The sequence below is a fragment of the Aythya ferina genome, assembly GCF_964211825.1.
Source record: "Aythya ferina genome assembly, chromosome: 3".
Lineage (NCBI taxonomy): Eukaryota > Metazoa > Chordata > Aves > Anseriformes > Anatidae > Aythya > Aythya ferina.
In genome coordinates, this window is record NC_140298.1 from 32,951,760 (window position 1) to 32,965,500 (window position 13,741).

Sequence of the window (13,741 nt, forward strand, 5' to 3'; positions counted from 1 at the left end):
TTACAGGCGTCTATATAAAGTGCTGCCAGTTGGAAAGTATTTTGAAGAGATTCCTCTCTGCTCTTCATTAAGGGTCATAAATTCAGCTGGTATTTGAGAGAATCTAAATGTACTTCCAGGATTGTTTGCTGAGAGCTTTAGCATCCGCCAGAGGCCCCTTAAAATAAAGGGATTATTGGGAGTCAAGTGTTAGATTACCTGGTGCTTGTTAATTGAACTTCAGAGGCTTTAGCGAGCAACTGGCTCTAGCAGGGAGCAGCACTTTGGCATTCATGGTGTTATATAAATGAATATAATGTAACACAACGTCATGCTTCCGCATCATGTCACATCTCTGGGCTCAGGGCAGTGGTAAGTCCAGCTCACAGCCATTCCGGATACAGGAAAAGGCAGGGTGGATGTGTGTGAAGAGAGAGAGAGGGAGAGAGGAATTGGCAATCGAGGACTTATGGATGTGAGGAAGGGTTTTTTTAGTGCCTAGAGCAGGTGACTGCGCAGTTTCTGTCTCCCTTTGGCTGTGTGACCTTGGGATCTGATTTTGAGAAGAGCTGAGTTTAACAGAAGCATTAAATGCTGAGACCACCTTCCCATGGGGCTTATTTCACCTAAACACATAAATGCTTGAAGATCCTCTTCACAGGTCCTCTGTGATTCTCTGATCCTACTCTGAGAGCTCACCAAAAGAAACCAAAGGACTCTAATCATTGCTGCCATCAGAGTGCACCCACGGAAACCTGAACAGACCACAACTGTGAATGCTCCAAGGCAGCAAGGCCCATTGGAAATGAGAAACCTCATCAGCTATGAAAATTTCATCAGCTGGCGCGGTGGAAGCAAGAATCTGGAAGTGGAGAGCAGATGGGCAGCCTGGATTCTTGGAGCCATTGTCCTTCTGCTTGTTATCTGACTCCGGCACAGGGAGGATTCGGAGAATTTATGGGGGCACAAGTATTGAAGGCTTTCTTGAAATATCCCTGGCTGACGTGTGGCATGGTGCAGACGGCACTTGCTGGGTGCAGAGCAGACGTTTTTGCAAAATATTCCCAAGGTCATGGAAGCAGGGTCCTGCCGAGCACCTGCCTGTTATTGTGTAGGAGAAGAGAATGCTTGGGTCCGGTTTGCAGCACTGTGAGCCTTTTACTACCTGGATGCACACATGAAAGCCTTGGAAACGTTATACATTTGGGAATATCATCCAAATGCTGCCAGGACTTCTCTCAGCTATGCAAATTTCCTCTGGGCTTGGCTCAATGAACTACCATGTGGTTATCAACTGTTAGTGAAAGAAAGAGCAACAGGGAAGGGAGCAGAGGGTGAGCTGACTTCCCTGTGATGTGCCCCAAAGCATCGGGGTGTTTCTCAGCGACTGAGGCACACAACAAGCAGAGGAAGCTGCAATTCTGGATGTTGGCTCCCAGTAAATTGCCCTGGCTGGCAAAGACCTAAAGAGGGCAATTCATCTGTAGTTACTGCGAGCCCATCCTGGGGTCCTGAGTGCCCCCGCACTCTTAACTCCATTGAGACCTGTAATATTTTTTCCTGTAGTCCTCCCGTTTCTTCTCCCCACATATCCCGAGAGTTGGGCTGCCCCTTCTCAAGCCCTGCTGTGAGGTGCAGTGACTGCATCACCTTAAAGGCAACCTGCAAGGCACTCTAGGGCTGCTGTGGAAAGCAATGTGGCAAGTCAGGCAAAGAGCAGGGGCTGGATCCTTCCTCAGCAAGAGTCATGCCATGAAGGGGAGCTGAAGGAATAGCTGCGTAACCACCCCATGTCCCTAAATACCCATGAAGGCGCCTCAGCCCTGACAACTTTCGGTGTGAAGGCACACGGCTTGTGGGACCACTTGGGTGCCACATCCCTTGGCGTTATTTCCCGAGCTGGCTCGCCTCATCTGCGAGATTTACGGGCACAGCTGGAACGGGGAGCCCCACATGTAACAGTTTGTCAGGGTGCCGATGCCTCCACCGCAGAAAAAAGCCGCCTACATCCCGCTAACCCCACAGCGCCCATCCCTCCCTCCTCCCCCCGCTCCCGCCCCGCCGCCATTTCAGGGTCGGGGCCCCTCCCACCCCCCCCCTCCCTCCGCGGCGATGACGCGGCCGCGGCGCGGCGTGGGGATTCCGCCGGCTTACCCGGCCTGCCCCGCGCCAAGATGGCGGCCTGAAGCCGTGAGCCGGGGGGAGGGGGGGGACCGGGGCTGAAGCGGGGGCAAAGCTCGGGGCAGGGCCGGGCCGGGGCACGGGGGCGGCTGGGGAGGGGGCTGAGAGGGCGTGGAAGGAGCAGGAGGAGCCTGGGAGGAGGTTTTGGGGGTGTAGGAGGTAAGGGGAGGGCAGGGGGGTGGCGGTGTGGGGGCTTCCCGCATCGCCCGGCTTGGTGTGGGGGACAGACGGGGCGAGGAGGGGGGGGAGGTTCACCCGGGGCAGCCCCTGGAAATGTTAAAAAAAATAAAAATAAAAATAAAAGCTGAGCGAAAGGGAGCGAGGTGCGTCCGGATCTGAGTTCAACGCCCTCAGCACGGGGTGGAGGAAGGGGCAGAGTGCTGGTGGTTGGGGGCTTGGGGGTGAGGTTTGGGGGTTGAAGGTGAAGTTTGGGGTTTGGAGATGGAGTTTGGGGGCTGGAGGTGAGGTTGGGGGCTGGGGGTGCAGTTTGGGGCTTGGGGATGCAGTTTGGGGTGCAGGACATGGCATTGGTAAGCATCATTTGGGGTTTGAAGCTGGGAGCCCCCAGGATCTGAGGTACGCCAGGCGGAGGTTGTCCACCGGAAAGAATCGTCCGCCAGGTGGGAACGGTCGGGTGCCAGAGGAAGGTTTTCAGAGGTGTTGGTCTGTGTCTTACAGATTCAGAGAAACAGCTGGGATAAAGGGCCCACGTGAGAGGAGGCAATGCGTCGCTGAAGCATCAGACAGCAGGTAAGACAGCCAGGAGTGAGCTGAGGCCAAGTCAGGCTGTGCTTTCATCCCTCTGCTTGAATTTTTTCGACACTATGGAACCGCATACTCGACAACCAGGCCCTCTCTAAGGTGCTCTCTCCATTCAGCCGACACAAGCCTAACATGCTGCAAAGGTCAGGGATGCAAATGAAATGGGAGTAACCCTGAAGGCTCCAGTAAGAGTCCCTCGGAGGAAAACTTCAATTAAAGGTTTAGATTAGTGCTCTTTACGTGAGATCTAAAGAAGCTGATGTAGCTGTATTCTCTGCATAATTATAGGAGGCCTGAGCCAGAGTCACGGTGATATCCTGATCGCTCTTCTGAAGATCTTGCTGCGGTGAAGATCAATTGCTGCGGTGTCAGAGTTAGGTAATTCTAGTGATCCTCTGTTCTGTTGGGTTATTTCTTTAACCACGTTTTGTTTTGTACCCATATTTAACCAATCCGATGACGGCACGGGTGTGCTGCTGGCAGGTAACAGCTTGGTCCTTTACATTTTCCATCCCTTTTACTTATCAAATCACTTTAATACAACTCCTTCATCTTTTCTCCGCTTTTAGTGGATCACTGCAGAAAATGTGTGTCCCGACAGTGCTTTGCGTCCAGTGCTTTTCAGCTTCTAGATGTTACATCAACACTTAAGCTAGCAGGTCCTATCTGCGGTAATCAGAAGCTTTGCTTCTCACCAGGCACCCAGTGCTCTTGAAGTTGTGGGAATGCATTTCAGAAGGGCCGGCGGGGTTCAAAAGTGCAACCTATGACTATCTTCATCTTTAATATTAACAGGACATTGGGTCAGGAGGGGATATGTTGCAAGCAAAGACCTGTTGACTCTTCAAAACAGCTTTTTGAACCAAAGATGACCTTACATTCTTTTTCAGTGTTTCAAGTAGTTTGTTGGCTGCTGATAAGTCACTTGCTTTGCAGCTTTCAAATCCTGGATTCTTATCTTCCCCAACCACTCTAAGTACAACCATGTGGCATGGTATTTTGGGAGAGCACGAAGTAAACTATACCTTCGAAAGAGGAGTAGTCCTTTGCGAGTCTGCCCCTTTTTGTTCCAGAGCAGGAGATGTAAAGGTGGGCAGGATGATGGATGTCAGTGCTGGTGTGAACAGTACCAGAGCTGGCTTGGAGAAGGGATTTGTGGAGGATGATGTGGTGCAGAAAGTGCTTTTAAAAAGGTAAAGCATGCCTAATTGTTTCAACAGTAGCAAAATAAGCAAGATTCAGTAAGAGGTGACTGTATTTTTTGGCAGTTGTTTGACATATACCTGATGTTTGTGAGTCCTGGAAGGTTATGATTTTTCCAAAGATGAGCTCCCTACCCTGCTGAAACATCTGCTACGTTTTATGAAGGATCTACTGAAAACTGGACCCTGAAAATTCCACTTGTCGCCACATCTACAGCCTAGTCCCAATAAATAATTCTGGAGGTTAGGTCATAACAAATAACCATCTTGCGTCCTTGTTAGCAAGAGCCAAATTTTACAGCGCAGTGTGGCAAGAATAATGGTGTACTTTGTCTGCTGTTCTTGTTACTGGGAGAAATGCTACGTGGAGGAGTCTCAAATGAGCCTGCACGTGATACTGATTGAGGGCAGGATTCCTCCACTAAGAAACGAAGATTGTAGTTGATATGTTTTCTACTCCTCTCTCCTCTTTTGACCATTGTTGTCAGGAACAGGCATTTGCATAATGAATGGAGCAAACTTCCTTGGCTGTTGGACTTGGTTGATCCTTTGTGAGTAATTTAAGGTCCTGAAGCTCTCCTAGCGTGAAAGCTTTGTTTGGGAAGATGTCCCCTTTGTGAGTGACACCTTGTGTGGTTGTGCCAGGTGTGTATTTCAAGTAACTAGCAACTGGAAAAATATGGTTCTAATATCCGTTTTACATAGGAGTGCAAAGGAACTGTGTGCATAATCTATGCAAATAGGGCTAATGCCTTAGGCAAGAAACTGTCTATCATGTTTCTCTGCCAGTTCCCCTACCTGAGGGCTTTTTCCGAACTCTAGACTGGCTGGGTCTGGAACAGAGGTAGGAAGAATGTTGCTTTTTAAAACTGAAGTACCTTTACAGCAGGTTGGAGGGGAATGATGGCCAGAATGTTAAACTGTGAGGTTTAACAGAGATGCCAGAGATGGTGTGAATGTGTTCAGATCATTCCTGTTCCTCACTCTTCATTTTTTCGGTTGCAAAATTCCCACCCCATCTTACCTTTTAAGATAACCTAGTGTGCAAAGCTGACTTCAAAATGAAGTAGACTCCTGCATGTTCCACTGGCCTGCAAGTGCTGTAGCACGATGAAATTGCTGGGGAGTCTAAGTCAGGCCACATCTTTAAGGCAAGTAGCCCCTCTGAGACCCCTTTTTTCCCTTCCCAGGAGCTGTTTCCTGTTTCCATGGCTTGTAATGCTTTATCTGGCCGAATCTTTACGACTTTAATTAATCTTTTGTCTTTTGTGCCCCCTAGTTTTGTTCCGGACTAGGCAATTATTCCCTTTGTTGCCCGGATGTTTATGGTCTCATTGCTAACACGCTCAGGCGGAGAGCAGCAAGCGGCTCGCAGGCTGTCTCCTAGTCAGAGTGCCAAGAGCCACCCTCTCTGCTGTCCTCGTGGGAGCAGTGCTTAGGAAGGAGACAGCGTGGAAGGCCGTGCAGGAGGGAGAGCAGCACTGCAGCAGCTGGAATGCAGGATAAGCATCACTTGGGTGGGCTCGGTTTCCTCTGCTTTTCAGCGGCGCTGGCTGCCAAGTTTGAGGAAGACTGCTGCGCAGAGGTGAAGGAACTGGAATGTGCTCTTCAGTTGAGGTGAATGCAATTCGGTAACACTGATAGGCATCAAACTGAGTAATGATTTTAAAGTATTTTCACATGATGTCTAATCTGTGGAAATTCGCTACCACATAATAGCGCTGAGGCTAAGCGCCGAGCGGGATTCAGGAGAGATCAAGCATTTATACAAGTGGAAATGTTCAGACTTGCTCTCGCTAAAGAACTTGTTTCAGAAGGCATATTTTTCAGACATAACCCAATCTCCAACAGGCAAAGGTTAGGGAAAGGGACAAATCGTTCCGTAATTGTCCACTCAGGCTTCTTGCTTTATCTTCTAAACCACTGAGTACTGGCTTGTGTCAGAGGCAAGGTATTGAATCCCACTTGCTTACTATTTTATTTGCCTAATGACCTTTCCTTTTGTGACACATCTAGAAAAAGGGACCCCAGCTGCTCTGGTTCGGGCTGGTAGTTGAGGATTTTAAGCTGGTGGAGAGGAAAGGTCATGCAGTCTGTAGGTGAGGACTGTCTTATTTGTGAATGCGAAGGCAGGTAAGTGCTGTCTCTTTACTTCAGGTGTGAGACGAAGCAATTTGTGCTCCCCACCTTCGCTTCTAAGCGGGAAGAGTGCATGTGGAGTTTGGCCTTTCCACGTTACAGTCCCGTAGTGGACTTTAGCCCTTAAGGTGGCTGGCAGGAGACTTTAAGGCTATTCAGGTGAGATCCAGTATGTTGTAGTGCAAGCCTCAATTTAGGGAAAACACAGCCTGTGTCCTGCAGTCTTGTCCAGTCCATGTTGAGGATCAAGAGGATCACACAGGCACGCATTCGATTTGCTGATAAAGGTCAGTGGCAGTCGTATGGAGATACATGTAAGAGGGGGTTTGTAATCTCTGCCTAAATGCAAGGGGAACTCCTGGAGATAATTGCAGACCGGGAGGATTTTCAGAGCTAGGAGCAGGTCTTTCAAACGCAGAGATCTGTGTGTGGGTACCCTCCTTATGGGCTGGTCTGGAACAGCGTGTGCTCCAGGGCACAACGTAACCCTCCTGTGGCAGGTGTAAGTGCTGTGAGTGAAGGGTTACTGGCTCTCACAAAGGTTGTGTGGTACTGAGAGAATAACGATTAAAAAGTGAAATGGTTCAGGGTCGGGAAGTAAGGTTTTAAGTTTTTTTTTCTCTACAGGTTGGGCTGGTTTTTAGGTGCAGAGGTTCGTTCTGACCTGCTGCTAGTGGCAAGAGAGAACTGGCTCACGTTTCTGATTTCTAGGGGTCAGCAAATTCAGAACTGAGAGTCCACAGTGACTCTTGGGTCTTGGGTTGAGTTCTTTATTTGTATTTTGTCCGTGCAATAAAGCTGCTTTTGGCAGTGTACAAATCCTAACTGTGGATTTCCGTTCTCCTGCGCTTAAAGTCTCAGTTACCCAGCTGCATTCTGGTAACACTCATGTGAATGGTTCTGAAATCAAGCGACAGATGAGGTAGTTTCTCTAACTATTGGGGAATTATACTTAGGCTCATAAAAAGCCTTAGGCGAGTTTTTACTTCATAGCATTTGTTTCAAAAGAATACAAGCTATTTTCCCAAGACAATAATTAGATAATTACTGTGGCAGTGAGATTTTCAACCATTATTTTAGCGTGTGCTACACAAGGTAACTGTTCAGACCCAGGAATGTCTCGCTGCAGAAGCTCTGTGCAGTTCCCAAAGACGCCTTGCTTCATTGTCTCCTAAATCAGATTTCATCCTGCAGCTTTGCTGTTCATTAGCGAGGGCTCTGCTGCTGCTTGATGGGGAAGTTAAAAATATTCTGGGGAGGTGATTTGAAATCTGGTTAATCTCAGATGAGTGAAAAGTGATTGCAGTTGATTCTACTATTCTGATTTTCATTGTTGTTTTTTTTTTTGATATATCTTATTTATTGCTTTTTCCTTATTTAAGGGTTCTTCCCCCTTCCGTTTGACTGTCAAATGGGGGAAAGGTAATGGAAAATGGCAGGATAGTTGTTTAAATTAGAGTTGCTTTAAGTAACCTTCCTTAGAATGGACTTCAAGTTCACTTCCTACCTTTGTTTTTCTGAGTAGAAAGCATCTCATGCGCTGAAGTGTGCAAACTATTTGAACTTCTAGAACTGAGTTTCTAGGCATTGCTTGCGCTATGGTTAAGCAAATACTGGGAAGTGAAAATTTTGAGAGGGATTTTCACAGCTAACTGCATTTTGCTAGCAAATACAGTGTGTTACTAGATGTCTGCGTAGGGCTCAATCCTCTTTCTTCTAGGGCTAGCAGGGAGTGTAATTTTGGGAAAACTTCTCATGCCAGGTTGGACTGACTCCTGGAAGCAAGTCAGCCAGGCCAGACAGCATAATTTCTGTAGAACCTACTTGTGAGTGTATCTGTTTTTCCCTCCTGTAATGATGCCTCTGTAATAGGGTCCTAGGTGAGTCTGAAATGGCTGTAACAGGGCGCAGCGTCGTCAAGGCTCCGGCTGGATGGAGAGAACTGTGCTGCTCTGCAGCTCCGGAGATGATTTACTGCCCGACTGACAACTTGCAATATAAACATTAGTCCAAGCATGATCTTGTCCCAAAACCCCGCCTACGCAGGGAGCCAGGAGTCTTCCTGCCACGCGCCATAAATCGTTTACGGTTTGCTCATTCCCGTGCATCTGAAAAACAGCTGCGTAGTGGGGATTAGCAGTTTGCAGAAGGCCCGTGCGGGGCTAAATTAGGGGCTCTTGCCCTGCTGGTGAATACCCGTAATGGAATAGCAGGAGTGCTTCTCTGCAGTGGAAGGCAATTTACTCGGGGAATGGGGGTGGGTGCGGGGAATCTGTGAGGGTACAGCAGCCGAGGGAGAGCATCAGATGGCAGAGCTCCCCTTGGAGCTCAAATGCCTGCCCGGCGTGGTGGGGGGTGGAAAAATTAATTGTAAGATGTGTTTTGTTAAAACGTTACTCATATATTTCTATTTAGTATGTGTGCATACATATAAAAATATAAATGTAACATACGTCATATCTACAGAATGCAAGCAGACTCCTTTTGTCTCTTAGGAGCTGAAGGGCTTTATAGGGTTTGTTTATTTATTTAATTCATGTGTGTGTGTGTGAAGAGTGGTTTCCCCTTTGTTAGGCTGTGGTGGCAGAATTTGATGATAGGAGGGCATCTGGGGCTTCACAGCTAACCTGAAGCCTTCAGGAAAAGTTTTACGATGCCGCCTGGATTTATTACACCTTTGCCATTTCAGCTCCTTTGGGAGCTATTTTTGTGCTGTCTGCGATAATTTAAATTCCCTCCAGGAGCTTCCAATGACTAACTTGTGCTTATGGTGAAACCTCCCATTTTTTCCAAACCCTAGAAGCACGATCTGTTTCATAACTCGACGTGAATTGATGCTCCTACATACATCAGAGCCTAAAGCCAGACGGTGCCTCAAGGCTTTGCGTAATAAGGAGAATATTCAGCCTTTCCTGTACAAATGAGACTAGATAATGGGGTTCGGATACCTCCTGCGTGCTGGGTGACGGAGCAGCTGCTGAGGAATGCAGATATAAGTAGTTCGTTTATGGCTGGCGTGGTGTCTCCAGCCACAAATCCTCTCCTGGGCGGGTTGGGTAAGAATCTGGGTGGAATGTGTCACCGAGGCACCCCCTTCCAGACCCATCAGCTGAATGTGAGCGCTCCCAGGCTATAGCATAAGCATCCAGGGGGCCAGTGGCAGAGAAAATGGGTCTTGGGTAAAGCAGGCGACTTATTTCCAGAAGGATGCAGTTAGAAAGGTTCTCGCTGCTCTGCTGAAGCTGCTGCATGGCATCCCTCAGAAATAGGAACTTTTTCCTGCAGCTTCCTGCTTTGCTCTCCTCTTCCCCTGACCTGGGGAGAGCAGCTGGAAGGGCTCATCCCGGCCTTGTCCAAGCCTAGGAGTTGCCTCCTGCTTGTATTTTTCTTTAATTCCCTTTTGGTAAGAGGCTTTGCAGTCTGTTTGATTTCTTGTGCCTGGCCGAGATGGAGGCCAGATAGCACCAAATAAGTTTGTGGCTGTTTGTGTGGGCATCTGAGATCTGGCAGGCACCTGCTAATGAGCTGTGGGTCATGCCGTGGCAGCTTGGCTGAGTTTCCATCAAGCTGGCTCTTTGTTGCGGCGCTGCGTGTGGACTGTGTGTGTTTGGGGATCCCTCTTATCTCGCCCGGCTGCAGAGGGTTTTCCTCCAGTTTGCTGCCTCCTCGCTCCCCACAAGGAGAAAAATTGCCCGACTCTGCCGAGCTCTTAACCTCAAGATCGAATCAGCTGCTTCACTCCTGCTTGTGTAGGCTTCCCAGATGTTAGAGGGGCGTGGGGACGTGATCGTATTTTGAGCTTTCCCTCTGTGGTGCTGTTTTCGATGCTGTTTGTGGAATTCACCTTCCCCTTTCCCTCGGAGCTGCCGGGAAGGAATTGCTGCAGTCACCCGAGCAAAGCTGAGCCTCATGCCTCAAGCGCTTACCCCTCGGGGCGAGGACTTTGCCCAGCAGACGGTTTATTTACGAGCTTGTATCGCCCCAATCTGCTGGGTTAGGCCCGAAGGGAAGGATTTGGGGCAGTGGAAATCGCGACCCAGAGCCCCTGGAACAGGGGAGGGGAGAATAGGAGTTAGCCATACAGTTAACTCCCCCCCCCGCCTCTTCTTTCTTCTGTTTCCTCACCTGCCCAGCTGTGTAGTAGGTTAGCAGTACGTGTCTGTTCTTATTCTTATGAAAGTAGACTTTGTTCTCTGAAGACTGGTAATCATGCCCCATGGGGGTGTAATCAGTTATAAGGTATTTAATACGGTGCAGGCGGGAACAGGCCGCCTGGCCGAGCTGGCAGATTGCAACACTACGGTTATAAAGGGCCCCTTTCCCCCACTCACCCGCCCACCGGTGGCAGAGGGAGGGTTGTGTCTTGGAAATAAAGGAAAATAAAGCTCTGGGGGGGGGAGGGCAGGGAGAGGAGAGGCTGAAGGGGCAGCTCCTATTCCGGGAAGCGGGCCGGTGGCAATGCTCGGAGGGCCGTGGCCACGGCGGGTTGCGCTGTCGAGGCTTGCAGGATTTTGGGGGCAGTCGCTGCCCAAGTGGATTGCAGGGGAAGGGCCCTTGGCAGCCTGCAGAGCAGCAGGGGCTGCCGTCCTCTCGGCACTGGGTTTTCTTGTGGTGGTTGGGGTTTGGGGAGGCATGGGGCGGTTAGGAGGGGAGAAGCCCTTTCTCCTGCATGCGGTGATTTAGGCACCCAAGCCGGTCGGGTGCTTTTGTAAAGCCTGCCAGGCTTCTATTTATATCTTCGGATAGAAATCTATTGGTAAAGCCAGCCTTTCGTGCCTCTTGCTTCCCGGTGCTGGTACAGCAGCCTGCCCTCCCGGCCAGGGAGGGAGTAGGTGGCTTGAGGCCTTGGATCCTAATGGGCACGGGGCAGGCTGCTGGGCCTCATCTGGTCTGTTCTTGGTACCTCATCCCAGGCCATTCCCCTGGCTGATGGGTTTTTAGGCGGGGATTGGCATTTTATTGTGTCCCACGGGGGTAAGTGCAGGTTCAGAGCAGGAGATGCAGAATGCAGCCTTCATTTTACGGGCTTGAGTGCTGACAGCTTTACCTCCTGGTTCATCTTTTATCCCGTAGGAGCAACTTCCCGTTTAGAAACCGAATTCTTTGAAAAGCTTTTGGGACTTCCAGGAGCTGCCCATGGGGAAAAAAAAAAGAAGTGTTTGCTGACTAGAACCTAAGGTGACTCTAAAATAGTGAGGTTCTGGGACTAGAGGTGACCTGCCTGTTGGATTTTTGTGCACTGAGTCTCTGGTGGTAGTGTCAGTGACCCGGTGTCCGTGCTGCTGGAGGGGAGGAGGATGCAGAGTGCAGATCAGGGCTGTTCTGTGGGCAGGAGGGCAGTGTTTTTGGAAGGGCTTCATTACCGAGGAAGAGATTGCATCTGGGAGAAGCTGCTTGACTTCAGGCAGAGTGCTTGCCTTGGTGAGGAGGAAGCCCTGGACCCTTCCAAGCACCCCTGATGCGCGAAGTCAGCCTCCTGTTCAGCTCTGCCCCCTCAGCTCAGCAGGGCTCAGTGCTGAGATCTCCCCTCCTGTTGTAGAAAAAGGCAGGGAAATTCCCTTCCCAGGCAGCCGTGCAGCTCTCGCTTCCCACTCAGGGCTACTTCCAGCCCTGCTGATGGCTCCTCACATCCCCACACCGGGCAGCCCTGCTGCCTCGCTCGGTGGCTTTTTAAGGTATCTCAAAGCCTCCTGAAGGGTTCAAAAAGGCCCCCAAAAAGACTTTGAGGCCGAAACTGTCATCGGGGTCCTGGCAGCGGCAGGGCTGGCGTGCGTGGGGAGCGTGGCGGGTGTCAGCCGGGCGGGTGTGTGGGCTTGCTGCTTGTTTTCCTCCCCTGCCCGGTGAGGAATGCGATGTGTTTGCCTTCCTTGGCCTGTGGTTGCAGCCACATTCCTGCGCTGGGAGTCAGCGCGGCGCGGCGTGCTGTTCGTTCCCCCCGGCTACGTGCTTTCAGCTCCACATCAAAGGTGTGTTTGGTGTGTAGCTTGTGCCATTCCTGGCCACACCTGGTGGCCTGCAGGCACGCAGGAGGTGGAGTCTGGCTGCGTTTGCAGATGGCATTCAGGGTTCAGGCTCCTTGCTGCTGGAGAGGCTGGAGCTGAGGCCATGCTAAACAACCCCAGGAATGCAGCGGGAGAGCCGAGCGGCACAGTCACTCCAGGGGCATGTCCTAGCAGCGATGTTTCCTTTATAGCTGCAGCAAAATAAGTCATGCCTGCTCCTCCGAAGGAACTGCCTGTTTGCTCGGGTGTGTTGTAGGGTTTAATTTATGCCGATAAGGCCAATTAAGGTTGGCCTGTCCCCCTGCAGCCTGTATGCTCTTGGTAATCAGCAACGATTGAGTGACTCGTGCCATCGTACAAACTGCATGAAATGCCTGCCCAGGGGTGCAATGGACCCAGGATTTAAACTGGGCAGGAGTGCTTCCCCCCAGCCAGTGGGATAAATGTTCTTACACGTGTTTGCTGCAGCTTGACTGCCCCAGCTTCTTCTGGAGAAGCTTTCCTCCTCTTCTGGCTAGTACCTCAAGAGCTGGAAGCTTGGTGCAGGATGGCAGGTCAGGATGCAGACGCATTAATTTGGGATCCTTGCGGGGATGCCTGAGAGGAACAGGCAGTAAGTTTTGTATGTCGCTGTCACAGGAGCCCTCCCAGTCCTATTTACATGAGTCTTTTGTTTGTCTGGCTTGGGGGAAAAATGCCCTCTATTGTCAGCATCAATCCGAGTATGGGCGCAAGGTTTGTGGGAAGAACAGCGGAACGTCTTCTGTGTCCTGCTGCAAACTCTGAGCTTTCCAGCTCATTAGCCAGTTGGCTTTGATCTTCCAGTCTTGCAGTTCCCCTTCTGGCAATTTCTAGCAGCCTTCAGTTCTCTGACCAGCCAGGCATCTCCATATCCGAGTTCATCCTCTGCAGAAGACCTCCCTGCTGCCATCCTTAGCCAGCAACAGGCACGAAAGAACTGACTTTTGGTAGCCCTCTGCCTTCATAGCGTCGCTTTTACTTTTTGGCCGGGGCCACAATCTCTGGATCAGCTGCTGCAGAGCTCCTGCTACCAGACTGCTCCATGCCACGGGCTCTTAGGAAAGATGCATGGCTTTGAAAAGCAGGATCTCAGTGGTGGCTGATCAGGGGCACCTTACTTGTTGCAAAAGACAATTGTGATTGCAAATAATTTCCAGTCCTTTCACATGGGGCTCTCTTCTCCCCTGATTTTACACAAACTATGCATTTTATTTCAAACGAGTGGCCACTGGCTCTCTACCTTCCTTTTAAGACCTGGGCGTTCAGGAGAAAGCGTGTTGCTTGAGTATTTGCTTTCCTTCCTCTGTTCTGCGATGCCAAATTCAACAACATCTCCTGTGGCAACACGAAGTGGAACAAAATATAAATAGGTCTGAAACAGGATTATGTGGTAAGTTATTGATGGAACGGTTAGGTGTATGCAATCGTTGCGTCTTTCGGCTTTGTCATGCAACA

The 13,741-nt window shown here is 50.1% G+C and overlaps 1 protein-coding gene across 4 annotated transcripts in view; it reads left to right on the plus strand.

Moving 5' to 3' along the window:
- Positions 1-2,096: 2,096 nt before the first annotated feature.
- The window catches only part of TJAP1 (tight junction associated protein 1), a 35,344-nt gene continuing 23,699 nt past the window's right edge, over positions 2,097-13,741 (plus strand). For 3 of the 4 annotated variants that reach the window (XM_084514437.1, XM_084514439.1, XM_084514440.1), the window contains exons 1-3: positions 2,097-2,169; positions 2,839-2,910; positions 3,211-3,300. The gene's annotated coding sequence lies outside the window, so the exon portion shown is untranslated. Of the gene's footprint in view, positions 2,170-2,650; positions 2,911-3,210; positions 3,301-13,741 lie in introns of those variants that run through there. The other variant, XM_084514438.1, reaches the window with a different exon arrangement.